The 15,693-nt window shown below is 36.8% G+C and overlaps 1 protein-coding gene across 1 annotated transcript in view; it reads left to right on the top strand.

Annotated features, from left to right (window-relative positions):
• MDGA2 (MAM domain containing glycosylphosphatidylinositol anchor 2) overlaps positions 1-15,693 on the top strand; it is an 854,438-nt gene that overhangs the window by 389,221 nt on the left and 449,524 nt on the right. The window lies entirely within an intron of this gene.

The following is a 15,693-nucleotide window of genomic DNA, read 5'->3' as shown; positions in this document are numbered from 1 at the left end:
TTGCCCTCAGGGCATTCAGGCCTGGTCCTTGCCCTAAGCAATGCCGCTTGCTCCTCTCCGTTCCACCCTCACTTGCTGGTGGCAGATGCTGGCATCTGGGGTACTTTTCTGCTGGGAGTTGCTTTTAGGCATGTAATCTGTGGGTTTTATTTATTTTTCCTCCCATTTAGGTTGCCCTTTGAGATTCGAAAACTTCCCCCAGACCCGCCAGTGAGAGGGTTTCCTGGTGTTTGGAAACCTCCTCTATCACGACTCCCTTCCCGGGACGGGTCTCCATCCCTAGCATTTTCGTCTCTCTTTTTATATCTTATATTTTGTCCTACCTCCTTTCGAAGACGATGGGCTGCTTTTCTGGGCACCTGATGTCTTCTGCTAGCGGTCAGAAGTTGTTTTGTGAAGTTTGCTCACCGTTCAAATGTACTTTTGATGAAGTTGTAGGGGAGAAAGTGGTCTTCCTGTCCTATTCCTCTGCCATCTTAACTCCTCCTACTGCCAGTATTAATAATATTACACAGAGTGCATACTGCTACCTGAAGCTACTGCTGCCTTTGACACCAGTGTCTGCTTTTTTGTGACTCACAGGAGCTAATTTCTTTGTTTCTCACAGCCCGTTTATTTCTCATGCACTCTCAAAAACGTATTCTCTTGTATTATGATCCTAATAAAAACATACGTAGTAAGGAGATTCCTTTAAAAACTAAATATAGAACTACCATAAGACCCCACAATCCCACTCCTGGGCATATATCTGGAGAAAATCACAATTAAAAAAGACACTACACCTTGATGTTCATTGCAGCACTATATACAATAGCCAGGACATGGAAGCAACCTAAATGTCCATCAACAGAGAAATGTATAAAAAAGATGTGGTACATATATACGATCAGATATTACTCAGCCATAAAAAAAAGGAACAAAATAATGTTATTTGCAGCAACATGGATAGACCTAAAGGTTGCCCTACTGAGTGAAGTCTATTAGACACCAAAAGACAAGTATATGATATGGCATATATGTGGAATTGCATAAAAAGTGTGCAAAGGAACTTAGAGAACATAAACAGAGTTATAGATGTATCAAACAAACTTATGTTTACTAGAGGAAAAGGGACAGGGGAGGGATAAATTGGGAGAATGGGACTCTAATATATGCACACTACTATATGCTGTTTTTAGAAAAGGCAGAGGAACAAGAGATCAAATTACCAACATCCGCTGGATCATTGAAAAAGCAAGAGAGTTCCAGAAAAAATCTATTTCTGCTTTATTGACTATGCCAAAGCCTTTGACCGTGTGTATCACAGTAAACTGTGGGAAATTCTGAAAGAGATGGGACTACCCGACCACCTGACCTGCCTCTTGAGAAACCTATGTGCAGGTCAGGAAGCAACAGTTAGAACTGGACATGGAATAACAGATTGGTTCCAAATAGGGAAAGGAGTACATCAAGGCTGTATATTGTCACCCTGCTTATTTAACTTATATGCAGAGTACATCATGAGAAACTCTGGGCTAGATGAAGCACAAGCTGGAATCACAATTGCCAGGAGAAATATCAATCTGAGATACACAGATGACACCACCCTTAAGGCAGAAAATGAGGAACTAAAAAGCCTCTTGATGAAAGTGAAAGAGGAGAGTGAAAAAGTGGGCTTAAAGCTCAACATTCAGAAAACTAAGATCACAGCATCTGGTCCCATCACTTCATGGGAAATAGATGGGGAGACAGTGGAAACAATGTCAGACTTTATTTTGGGGGGCTCCAAAATTACTGCAGGTGGTTATTGCAGCCATGAAATTAAAAGACACTCCTTGGAAGGAAAGTTATGACCAACCTAGATAGCATATTAAAAAGCAGAGACATTACTTTGCCAACAAAGGTTCATCTAGTCAAGGCTATGGTTTTTCCAGTGGTCATGTATGGATGTGAGAGTTGGACTGTGAAGAAAGCTGAGTGCCAAAAAATTGATGGTTTTGAACTGTGGTATTGGAGAAGACTCTTGAGAGTCCCTTGGACTGCAAGAAGATCCAACCAGTCCATCCTAAAGGAGATCAGTCCTGGCTGTTCATTGGAAGGACTGATGCTGAAGCTGAAACTCCAGTACTTTGGCCACCTAATGTGAATAGTTGACTCATTGGAAAAGACCCTGATGCTGGGAGGGATTGGGGGCCAGAGGAGAAAGGGACGACAGAGGATCAGATGGCTGGATGGCATCACTGACTCGATGGACATGAGTTTGAGTAAACTCTGGGAATTGGTGATGGACAGGGAGGCCTGGCGTGCTGCGGTTCATGGGGTCGCAAAGAGTCTGACACGACCGAGTGACTGAACTGAAAGATGTTCATGCTGTAATCTTTCACTGGAGCCTGTGAATGATAAGGCAAAAGCCACTTGGCAGATGGGATTAAGTTAAGGATTTTGAGATGGGAGATTATCCTGGGTTCTCCATGTGAAAGAGAGAAGATGATATGCTGCTGGCTTTGAGGATGGAGCGACTGAACTGAACTGAACTTGAAGATGGAGTGAAGTAAAAGTCTCTCAGTCGTTTCTGACTCTTTGTGACCCCATGGACTATGCAGTCCATGGAATTCTCCAGGCCAGAATACTGGAGTGGGTCGCCTTTCCTTTCTCCAGGGGATCTTCCCGACCCAGCGATCGAACCCAGGTCTCCTGCATTACAGGAGGATTCTTTACCAGCTGAGCCACAAGAGAAGCCCTTGAAGGTGAAAGAGAGTAGCAGTGATTCAAAGGAAGTAGGCAGCTGCAGGAAATTGGAAAAAGCAAAAAAAAAGAAAAAAAGCCAGTTTTTCTCCTTGAAATTCCAAAAGATGCAGGTTTGAAATCCATTTAAAAATTTTTTTTTCACCAGAGCTGTTAAGATAATACCTGTCTCTGGTTTTTAGCCTCTAAGCTTGTGTAATTTTAATATAGCAGCAATAGGAAACTAATACTAAAACAATAGGCGAAAGAATATAATAATAGAAAAGATGTAAATATGCATGCAACTTAAATGAAAGCTATAATTTTAATTTTAGCTGGAAATATCCATATGAACTCATAATTTAATGTTTTTTTCAAAAATATGTGCATTTCCTAGCTAAATTTAATGAGAATTTCTAGAGAAAATGTTGCAAAGAGCGCCTCATAGCACCTGGATTTTGATCTCTAAGTAAAATTTCAAGGTAAATAGAATTAGGTCTTGTTGGAAGAATGATTGATTCCTATCCTGGGGCAGGCAATTACATAAGGTGAGCCTAGGTTTTTATTCTGGCCGTAAAACAAAGAAAGGATCAAAGATGACTTAGGGTTATTTCCAAAGGACACAAAAGCCAACTGGAAAGGGCTTCCACTGGTCAAAGAATAAACAATTGGACTCTCAAAATAACTGTATTAATGTCAAATGCATCAAAATCTGTGTATATAATAATACCAGCAAGCCAAAACAAAACAACAAAAGATTAATGGTTACATTTAGAATTTGCTAACATATATTCATTTTTTCTGAAAATACCTTCTATACAAACTGTATTTCAAAGTAAGCATATTTTTGTTGAAGAAAATACCTTCTTTGGAAATGAATTTCAGCTAATACACGCTGATATAGATACAGAATTTAAAGATCACTGTTTTTCAACCTCCTCCCAAAATAATGAATCTAGGCAGGGATCATCAATAACTGCTAAAATTAGATGGAATATGTTGAGGAAATTTAAACTGGATGGATCAGGATAAGCACACCTCGACCCCCTGATCAGTATTAACCTAACTGACAATGGGGCAACCAGTATTCTATGCTTCTTAATAAGAAGCACTAGGGAGTACACGGTGCCACACACGAATTATTCTTGCTCTGTTCCCAAATAAATTTAAAAGTGAACCTAAATATAATGAAGCCTATAGAACTAACTAGCAGTTTCTAGAAAATATGGAGTAAGGAAACAATGTTAAATAGTACCAGAAGGCAGTGACCTAAACATGGATTGTAGGAAAATGTATGGTACAGATCACCTAGTACATACTATGGGTGGGGAAAAGTTACAGATTAAGATATATAAGTGTCATATCATTCTTATGTAATGGGTAAGATTTTTCCAGATTCTCACTGAAAAAAAATATTTAAAAGGACTCTCAAAACAACTGGAAACTATTGAACACGGCCTGGTTTATATTAAGGAATTCCTGTTCATACTGTAAGATGTAGTGCTTATGTATTTTGATGTAGTATTGATATTGATAGAGATAATATGACGTACTTACAGAATATAACAGTGTCCATAATTTGCTTAAGACATTTCAAGATAACTAAAGTAAATGATTAAAAAAGACAAGAGGAAGAAAGGGGAACTCTAAATGATAAATTGTTTGTTGAAGCTGTGTGAAGGGTATTTATGGACTCATTTAAAATTCCATTTACTTTTGTGTAGGCTTAAAATTTCCAGAATATTTTGATAAATATCAAAATAGCATTGTATTGAATCTAGCACATAGATGACAAATAACTGAGTCTGCAGAGTGACAAAACTCAGAGCTGAACAGGGAGAGTTTTAATCTGGAAAGTATTTTAAAGCAGATAAGCTAAATATCTAAATACCTAGAAAAATTAATTAACTGTGATATAACTAATAAATAACACTGTGTCAGTGTAAGATCTATAGCATGTTGATTTGACCTGTTTATGTATTGCAATATGATTGCATTTATAGCATTAGCTAGCGCCTTTATTGTGTCACCTGATTCTCATTGCTTTTGTGTGATGACAATGTTGAAGAATTAGTTTCTTAGCAACTTTGATGCATATAATACAGTACTGTTGACTGTAATCACTGAGCTTTGCATTAGATCATCAGAACTTAATCATCTTCTAGTTCCAGTTTGTACACTTTAACATCTCCCCACTTCTGTCACCACCAGTTTCTGGTAACCATTATTTTCTCTGTTTTTGTGAGTTCAGGATTTTAAGATTCCACACATTAGTGATATCACAGAGTTTTCATCTTTCTATGTGTAGTTTATCTCATTTAGTGTACTGCTCTCAAGGTCCATCCATAATACAGCAAATGGCAGGGTTTCCTTCTTTCTCATGGATGAATAATATTCCATTGTACATATATGCCATATCTATTCATCCATTGACAAGACACTTAGGTGTTAACTATACCTTGGCTATTGTGAATAAAACTGTAATAAATATGGAAGTAAACTTATCCTTAGGTTCTGTTTTTAAAATGTTATTTTTAATGTCAGTAAAAACATTCATAAAAATTTAAACCTTAAACATAATAACTTCCCCTTATATTCATCATAAAATTGATTATATAATATTTAATAAAGTATACAAAAGAATTAATTTGCTTTTTGTTTTGGTGACTTGATAGATAAATGTCTGAAAATATTCTTTTAGAAAAGTATTGGATTTAGAAATCATTAATATCTATTATACTCCTTTTTTATTACTAAAAATTATACATCAAAACCAGTTACCTGGTAAAGCTGTATCTAGGGTACAGCATAAACCATATCATCTGAGTTAAAAAAAGAAGAAAAAGTGTGTGCTTGTGTGTGTTCTGGAGGGATCTAAGAGTTAAAGAAAATAAAAAAGACTAAAGGAAAATATGATTCATTGATTTGTTTTTAATCTTAGAGTAAGGAAATCTTTTTAAGGATGAAACCCTGATGCCATAAACAAAAAACTGGTATGTTCTAGTGCACTAAATAATAATAATACAAAATAAGTTTTGGGAAAATTCTAAACTAAAAACAAGTGCCAAAGTGGGAAAGAATATTAAAATATTTACTATTTACATTTAAGACAAAAGTAATGCTTCCAGCAAAATAAAAGCAGAGCATATGTGAGAGAAAGTAATGCAGCTCAAGAGAAATATATTCAAAGAATGTGAATAGGCAGAAAAAGAAGCACAGATGTCTCTTAAAGAGACCAAAATTAGCTTCTTTAGGCCCTAAGTCCTGTCCTTCTCTTTGAGATCCCGTGAACTACAGCCTGCCAGGCTCCTCTGTCCATGGCATTTCCCAGGCAAGGATACTGGAGTGGGTTGCCATTTCCTTCTCCAGGGGATCTTCCCCGCAGTGACTGAATCCACGTCTCCTTCATGGCAGGCAGATTCTTTACCACTGAACCACCAGGGAAGCCCAGGATTAGCTTCGTGTGACACATAATAAGCTTTTAAAATTGAAAATGGAGGCCTTTTAAAAATTCTGTTAAGTTAGCTAAGATAAAAAGTGATTGATACCTCACTAGCTGCAAGTATGTGAGTGAATGGATAATCTCATTTATTTCTGGTGTAACGTAAATAACTAAGTTTGTTGTCAGTTTCAAAGTGTAATTAAAAGCAGTGAATCCCGATTTTGACAGAAATTACATTTCACTGCGTTTATCTTGTTGTTTAGTTGCTAAGTTGTACCCAGCTCTTCAACCCTTTGGACTGTATCCACCAGACTCCTCTATCCATAGGATTTCCTAGGCAGGAATGGCAAGGGCCATTTCCTTCTACAGGGGATCTTCCCAACCAAGAGATCAAACTTGCATTTCCTGCATTGACAGGTATTCTTTACCACTGAGCCATCTGGGAAGCCCTGCATTTATCTTATAGTCTAATATATGTCGCTGATGTTATGTAAATGTGGATCAAAGATTTTTATTGCAACATTTTTATACTAGCAAAGATATAGAAACATCTTTTGCTAGTATAAAAATAGTAGAGAAGGAGATAAATAAATCCATTAACACACACACATGCACACCAACCCATAAATTATACTATTGAATACTATGAAGTTTTTAAAAGCAATAAAATCTTTATATATATTCTGAAGGTATGTTGTTGCACACTGTCCCAGGATATATTGTTAAATAGGTGAGGGGGAGGAGGAGGACAAGACACGGGGGAAAACAGAGTACTAACATCTGTCTGAAAAATTCATGAAATAGCCCTGAAAGAATATACAAAACAAACTAATAATAACATGTCCTATTTTTATCAAGGGAGACATAGGATGGAGGGAAAGATACTTATTTTTAACTATATATATTTCATGTTTCTTTGAATTGTAAATTTAGGTATATATTACTTATTCTTTAACTTAAAGTAAAAAATAAGTAATATTCCAAAAACATTAGTAAGGATAAATTAATGCTCAAAATTCTCCAAGCAAGGCTTCAGTAGTACATGAACTGAAAACTTCCAGATGTTCAAGCTGGATTTAGAAAAGGCAGAGGAATCAGAGATCAAATTGCCAACATCTGTTGGATCATCAAAAAAGGGAGAGAGCTCCAGAAAAACATCTACCTCTGCTTTATTAACTACGCCACAGCCTTTGGCTGTGTGGATCATAACAAATTGTGGACAATTCTTAAAGAGATGGGATTACCAGAACACCTTACCTGCCTCCTGTGAAATCTGTATGCAGGGTCAAAAAGCAATAGTTAGAGCTGGACATGGAACAAGGGACAGGTTCAAAATAGGGAAAGGAGTACAACAAGGCTGTATGTTGTCACCCTGCTCATTTAACTTCTATGCAGAGTACATCATGAGAAATGCTGGGCTGGATGAAGCACAAGCTGGAATCAAGATTGCCAGGAGAAATATCAATAACCTCAGATATGCAGATAACACAACACTTATGGCAGAGAGCAAAGAACTAAAGGAGTAAAAAGTTAGCTTAAGGCTCAACATTCAGAAAACAAAGATCATGGCATCCGGTCTCATCACTTCATGGCAAATAGATGGTGAAACAATGGAAACAGTGAGAGGCTTTATTGTGGGGGCTTCCAAAATCACTGCTAATGGTGACTGCACCCATGAAATCAAAAGACACAAGATGCTTGCTCCTTGGAAGAAAAGCTATGACCAACCTAGATAGCATATTAAAAAACATAGAGATTACTTTGCTGACAAAGTTCTGTCTAGTCAGAGCTATGGTTTTTCCAGTAGTCATGTATGGATGTGAGAGTTGGACCATAAAGAAAGCTGAACGCCAAAGAATCAATGCTTTTGAACTGTAGTGTTGGCAAAGACTCTTGAGAGTCCCTTGGACTGCAAGGAGATCCAACCATCAATCCTAAAAGAAATCAGTCCTGAATATTCATTGGAAGGACTGATGCTGATGTTCCAATACTTTGGCCACCTGATGCAAAGAACTGACTCAGTAGAAAAGACCTTGATGCTGGGAAAGATTGAAGGCAGGAGGAGAAGGGGACGACAGAGGATGAGATGGTTGGATGGCATCACCAACTCAATGGACATGAATTTGAGTAGGCTCCAGGAGTTGGTGATAGACAGGGAAACCTGGAGTGCTGCAGTCCATGGGGTCACAAAGAGTCGCACATGACTGAGCGACTGAACTGAATTGAATGGGGAAAAAAAGTCTTAGTCCAGTGAGACTCTTTCAATAAGCTCACTGCTTGGTGCAGGTCTTTAGATGCCTGAGCCAGAACATGGGGCCTTATTTAACATTTCACTAAGTATCTTGGATGGTTAACAAATCTTTCTGTTGCCATGCTCCTGTCAGTTTGTGATGAAAGTTGGTTTCTCTGAGTACATAAAGGACCTCTAAGGGGGCAGTATGTCCTAATGCCACTGCCAGCTTTCCAGTATCAGTTCTGGCCTTGTGAATATATATTCCAAATTTTATAATTTCATCATTCCTACTGTAAATTTTGGGGTTTCACTGGTTGCTCAGTGATAAAGAATCTGCCTGCCAATGTAGGAGATGCAGGTTTGATCCCTGAGGTAAGAAGATCCCCTGAAGAAGGAAATGGCAACCCACTCCAGTATTCTTGCCTGGGAAATCTCATGAACAGAAGAGCCTGGGGGCTAAAGTCCATGGGGTTGCAAAAGAGTTGGACAAGACTAAAGAAGGAGAACTATCATTTCACATATTAAATTCACTCCCAGTGGTTGTAGATACTTCTCTGGTTTTCCATGTTCATTCTTGTAGCCATGTAGATTATATATCTAAGAGATTTTTCTTTCCTTTCTTTATCCTTTACCCTCCTCTATAATTCCTTGAGCTTCGCCTCCCTAATTCTGTTTTTTCCCTCTGCTAGCTGCTGCTTGTAATCCTCCTGCCTGTCGTATTCTTCCTCTTCACTCCATCCCTGGGTCAGCCTTGGAAAATGTCTGCTCACTCTGTCACACAGAAGAACCCATATAGAGGAATTACTTACTGAGGGTGAGGTTTGTGGTTATCAGCATTTCCAGGAAAATTGAGGGAGTAGGATTTGTCAGCAAGTTCAAAGGTGTCTTATTCTTCTTGCCAAGACATTAAAAATGGTGCATTAACAATTTAAGCTTCTAGAGCTTTTAATTAATTCTTGTTCACTCCCCACTATGTTCCTTGCTCCTTTCAATTCTGTTGGAGAACATTTCATAGTTCTGGTGGATTAGGTCCAAGAGATTTATGCACTTTTCCCTAGTTGATATATTCAATTCCCCCTAATTAATATTAAGCCTATTATTTGCAATTAAATAGATTTTTTCTCTCAAATCTGTCTCTGGTCAGGGCCCAATCAAATGTACATGAATTGGTTAGTGGGTGTATGTGTTCTGTATTTGTTAGTTAAATTATCTTTAATTGTTCACCCAATACATATTTATGAAGTATCTTCTAGTGCAATGCTAGTCAAAGAAAAGTAATCAAGGTCTTAATGTACAGTTATTTATTTAAGACTGGCCTCCTTGAAAGATAGAAATCCATCTTGTTCATTATTTATCATCGTTGCATATCCTTGTCATTGTTTATCTTCTATCACAGTATCTTAGGTCAAGTTTCCTGGAAGCAGTTACTGAGATGAAGACTGGTGTGTAAGGGATTTGCTAAGGAAATGCTCATAGGGGAGACTGGTAAAGATGTGGGGAAATAAGGGCAGAGCAGAAGGAAGCCAGAGAGGATGAGATATCAGGCAAAGGCCCTTAGAGAGTGGCTTCAGCCTGATCCTGGGGAAAGTCTACAGTGTAAGTTATAACTTCCAGGCTTCCTAGCCCTGATAGCATCAAGGAGTTTCGACTCTTATTGTAGATTAAGACACAGAGAAGTTAATCAACGTTGTAGGAAGGTAAAAATAAATCACTTTTGGGTTCAAAGGAAGAACAGATTTTTTTTTTTCCTTTTCTACCACCTTTCCACAGAATTATCATACTTGAAAAAAAATCTTGAGATTTAGTTGAAATTTTCCTAGATAGAGTTTCGAATCCCAAGTAATAACTTGGATACATAAACTGAACTTTGCCTTAGGACCTTCCAGTTAGAGGACAAGAATCATTTAATTATTTTTTAATATTTTTTAAAATATTTAATTAAATATTACTTAAATATTTTTTAAAATATTTAATTAAATATTACTTAAATATTTTTTAAAATATTTAATTAACTATTACTTAAATATGTTTTAAATGTTTGCATCATATGGGCCTTCTTTTAGAACAAATACTCCTTTAACTGAACTTAACCTAGGACTGGGTTAATAATACCCTTTTGGGAACTGTGCTGTACATTATAAAACTGGGATGATAGTGTGCCAAAATTATTAAGTATGGTTCTGTGGGAATCTCCCCTGTTCTATACAAACAGGGGAGGATTTCACAGTGCATCATGTTCCATGTCACTTCTTGCTCTCTTATCTTTGCATAGAATCAGCTTCTTAGTTTGGTTCTTTCTTACTCTTTATTTGAGGCCAAAGCCCAGGTAGTATCTTAGATAAGACACCAAAAGCACAAACCATAGCAACAACATGGTTTTGTTGTTTGGTTTATCAATAAAATTCATGAATTAGACTATGTCAAAATTAGAGACATATGTGCTGCCAATAAGACCAAGAAGGTAAAGTGATAACCCATGAAAAAGGAGAAAATATTTGCAAATAATATATCTGATAAAGAACTTGTATAGTGAAAGTGAAAGTGTTAGTCGCTCAGTCATGTCTGACTCTTTGTGACCCTATGGACTGTAGCCCACCAGACTTCTGTCCATGGAATTCTCCAGGCAACAATACTGGAGTGGGAAGCCATTCCCTTCTCCAGGGGATCTTCCAGATATAGGAATTGAACTCAAGTCTCCTGCATTGCAGGTAGATTCTTTGCTGTCTGAGTCGTGAGAGTATATAAGCAACACTTATGAATCAGTTATAAAAAAAATCAATTAAAAAATGGGCAAAGGATCTGTACAGACATTTCTCTAGAGAAGATGTACAAATGGACAATAAGTACGTGAAATAGATGCTCAAATCCTTAGTCATTAAGGAAATCAAAACCTTAGCAATGTAACACTTCATCACCACTTTAAAGTGAAATTGCTTAGTCATGTCTGACTCTTTGCGACCCCATGGACTGTAGCCTACCAGGCTCATCCATCCATGGGATTTTCCAGGCAAGAATACTGGAGTGGGTTGTCATTTCCTTCTCCAGGGGATCTTCCTGACCCAGGGATCGAACCTGGGTCTCCTGCATTGCAGGCAGACACTTTACCCTCTGAGCCACCAGTATAATAACTAGTGTTAGTGAGGATGTGGAGAAATCGCAACCCTCTTACATTGTTAGTGGAAATGTAAATTGGTGTAGCCATCTTGGAAAACTGTTTGGGAATTTTTCAAAAAAATAAACATAGAGTTACCATATGATCCAGCTATTTCACTCTTATGTATAAATATACTTGAGAAGTAAGATCAAGTTCACAGAAAACAAGTGCACACAGATATTTTTAAAGCACTACTTACAGTAGACCAACGTTTAAACAACCCAAATATCCATTAACTGATGAATGAGTAAATAGAGTATAGCACAGTCATACAATAGAAAACTATTCAACAATAAAAATAAATGAAATAATAGCACATGCTACATATAACAGGATGAACTTTGAAAACACCAGGTAAAAAAATGTCAGTCATAAAAGACCACCTAGTACGTATTCCAGTTTACATGAGAAGTCCAGAATAGGCAAATCCATAAAAACATAAAGCAGATTAGTGTGTACTTATGGCTTGTGTGGATGAGAACAGAGGGTGGTGGAGGCAGATGATGAATGACAGTTAACGGCTACTGGATTTTTTTTAGAGAGGAACCAAAATAGTCGAAAATTTGGTTTTAATGTTGGTTGCACAACCATAAAAATATATCAAACATTGAGTAGTAAACTTTAAATTAGTGGATAATATGGTATGTGAATTATTCCTCAATAATATCTCAATAAAGTTGTTTTCTAGAAAGCCCTCAGCTTAACTGTGGCTTCTAGAAAAAATTTCTTGAAACTTAACTTGGAGCTCATTTCCCTTTCTTTGCGTTGCTGAGGTATCTATTTATATTATCAGTCATACTGCATTAAAATTTCTCATGGGAATGGCTTTACCTCTAAACTAATAGTTCTTCAAGGTCAGGCACTGTTGTTTTTGTTCAGTCGCTCAGTTGTGTTTGACTTTATGCACTGAAGCACGCCAGGCTTCCTTGTCCTTCACCCTCTCCCTGAGTTTGCTCAAACTCATTTCCACAGAGTTGATGATGCCATCCAGCCATTTCATCCTCTGTTGTCCCCTTCTCCTCCTGTCCTCAATCTTTCTCAATATCAGGGTCTTTTCCAATGAGTTGGCTGTCTGCATCAGATGACCAAGTATCGGAGCTTCATCTTCAGCATCTGTCGTCCCAGTGGATATTAAGGGTTGATTTCCTATAGATTGACTGGTTTGATCTCTCTTCTTCAATTTCTTCCTCTCTTCCTTCTCCTTTTGCTCCCTCCTCCTCCCCGCTTCTTCTTTCTTCCCCTTCTCCTTTCCCTTCCTCTTTCTCTTCCTCCTCATAATAATTATTGCTATTATTGTTTTACCAGAGTCTAGCATAGATGTAACCCTTTTGAGCCTATTTACAATTTTATAATATTAAAATAAATTTTGAAATACTTATGGACAGTTAGTAAGTAATCCTTTCCTTACTGTTGTTGTTTAGTCTTCAGTTGTATCCAGCCCTTTGTGGCCCCATGGACTGTAGCCCACCAAGCTGCTCTGTCCTCGGGATTTCCCAGGCAAGAATACTGGAGTGGGTTGCCATTTCCTTCCCCAGGGGAATCTTCCCAACCCAGGAATCACACCCACACCTCCTCCATTGCAGGCAGATTCTTTACCACCAAGCCACCGGTAGAAAATGCCGCGTGCAATACTCTTTTTTCTTTTTTTAATGTAGGAGAGGTTTTGCCTTGAAATTGTGGATGATAAAGACAAGTTTCAAGAGCAGATAATCAATATTTGCATGCAAAAAAGTGATAGAATATACTGGGCCATTAATGTCATGATCTTTTGAAGGAAAAATCAGATCAGATTCATTTTGATTTTTTGTCATACTATAGACTTTATCAATTAAAAAACTTTATGATTATTTTATCTTTTATAAAAAGCACCATTAAACTTTTCAAACATTGCTAATTTGCTCTGCCTTTTCCTTTCCTCTGTTAAACAACTAAAACTTTCTTACTCAAATATTATTTTACAGTTTTATGACAATATTTCATTGTCATCTTATTTCATTAATAAAATGAATATAATTTGAATATAATTTTTGAAGACATTGTTATGTAACTATTATAAATTTGTTTTACATTAAAAATTATTCTTGAGGAAAATAGAAAGTCCCTTACCTCAGTGATTTTTAAGATTTTGTGAACTGAACTCTTCCCTAAATAAAATCATGTTCAAAATCCAGTATATAAATCATATAAGAACAGAGTTATTCTTCTTTTTAGGAATTAAAAAAGAGGGTCAAGGGACCCAACCTCTAGCCACAGTGCTTTCCTGGACTACCTCCAAAGAATGCTTAAAACTCCTTAGAGTAAAAACCGCTGCCTTAGTTAGGTGGAAAGTAGGTCTTTGCATCTCCCTGCACCTGGGGTATTATATTTTTTATAGTAACCAATTACCTTGAACTAAGCTAAGTTAATGGCATTTTGCTAACTGATTAGCAAACACTGGAACTCATCTCATATGCATATTGTTTTATCTAGACTATTTTTTATGAAAAAACATTAATAGGTAAACTCAGTGGTGATACATTGAGCTGATAAAAACAGCTATGAAATTGATAGCATGTAATAAGTTACTAGAAATATTTAAAGTGCTGATTTCCACAAATGGTTCACTTGAGTAAAAGAAAAAAATCAGGGTTATTTTTATAGGAAAATTATGTTACTCCTTTTTTTTTCCCCTTCATTAAAAGCGCTAATTGGAGAACAGAGAAAAGAGTAAAGTAACAGCTGGCATGGGGATTGCTTATAACCTGAATGTGACTTTGGGAATGAATGAAGAGGGAACCGTATTCATCCATTCCTTATCTTCATCGTGATCTCAATCTCTCTTTTCTCCTTGGATCACATACCTTAGTATCTGTCTCAGCTCTGCTGTTCACCCAAAGTAGAATCTTCAAATAAAGCTCTAGCTTTCATTTCAGTTTCCTCATCTAAGCAAGAAAGATTATTATGCCACCTTCCTCTTGGGGTTGCGTGTTGTCTAAATAATACAGTCCATGTAAGGCACTTAGCAGAAAGTCTGGCTTGTAATTAGGGTTCAATGAATATTAACTGTTGACCTTTAAACTAGCTGTTTCTTTTCCCTTTTGTCTCCCGTCCTTAAATTTCTTTTTAACATTTACTGCATTTCTCATTTTTACTTACTGATGAAAAAAAATTGCTGAGCATTTTTTCTGGACTTCTGAAACCTTTAATTTGGGTGTGCTTTAATGAAATAACAGTTTAAAAGGGGAAAACAAAGCATTATTACTCGTGAATATCTAGATTATAAAAACTAGTCTGTACAAAATAGTGAAATATCAACACTTAAATTAATAAACAATGATTTTCCATATGCTTTGATTCAGTAAGTGTGAAATCCTAGATTAAACAGTTTTTATAGGAGTTAATCCAAGGAAATGGCAACCCACTCCAGTACTCTTGCCAGGAGAATCCCATGGATAGAGGAGCCTGGTGGGCTACAGTCCATGGGGTCGCAAAGAGTCGGACATGACTGAGTGACTTCACTTCAATGGAAAAAGAAAATTATCTTAGAAATTCAGAGAAAATAGGGAACTAATATTTGCCTTAGGGGAATCACTTATAAGTGCATTTTTTATTAATGATTGAAAGTTATTTATAATTTTAATAAGTTTTAAAGAAGTATCTTCTAATGTTATTGGTGTTGAAATATTTAAAGAAAGTAATAGTTTCATCAGCTTAAGTGATTTATTCAAAATTAAGAGGTACACAGCTAGTCACAGGGCCAGGATAGGAACTCTGAGGTTATCATTCTTGCTACTCTTTGATGCCTCTTTCCAGGCTTCCAGGGTCTTTTAAAATGACAGTCTCTGTGTTTTCCCAGATGCCACTTATACTCGTTTGTCATCCTCTTTTATGGAGGGCCTAGAATCATAGTTTAGACTTTTAAATTTCATCTGCATTTCCATTTTTAGAAAGAAAAAAAAAAAGCAATACACACTTTTGGATAGCAAGCCAGCAAACTTGCTCACACGGTTATATTTTTGTAGGTATTTTCTTTTCAAAATTGGTGGGAGGAGGGAAGATTTTTAAGTGTGATTTTTTATTAGTGATTTTTAAGTGCGCTTAAAAGATTAAAAATAAAATGGAGGCAGGCATTCAGAGGTGACGTTAATGCTAATACTAGTGGAGTGATGACTGAAAGGGGAA

The sequence above is a fragment of the Odocoileus virginianus genome, chromosome 6 (genome assembly GCF_023699985.2).
Source record: "Odocoileus virginianus isolate 20LAN1187 ecotype Illinois chromosome 6, Ovbor_1.2, whole genome shotgun sequence".
NCBI lineage: Eukaryota > Metazoa > Chordata > Mammalia > Artiodactyla > Cervidae > Odocoileus > Odocoileus virginianus.
The sequence above is the reverse complement of the archived record's forward strand: the minus strand, read 5'-3'. Positions and strand labels throughout refer to the sequence as shown.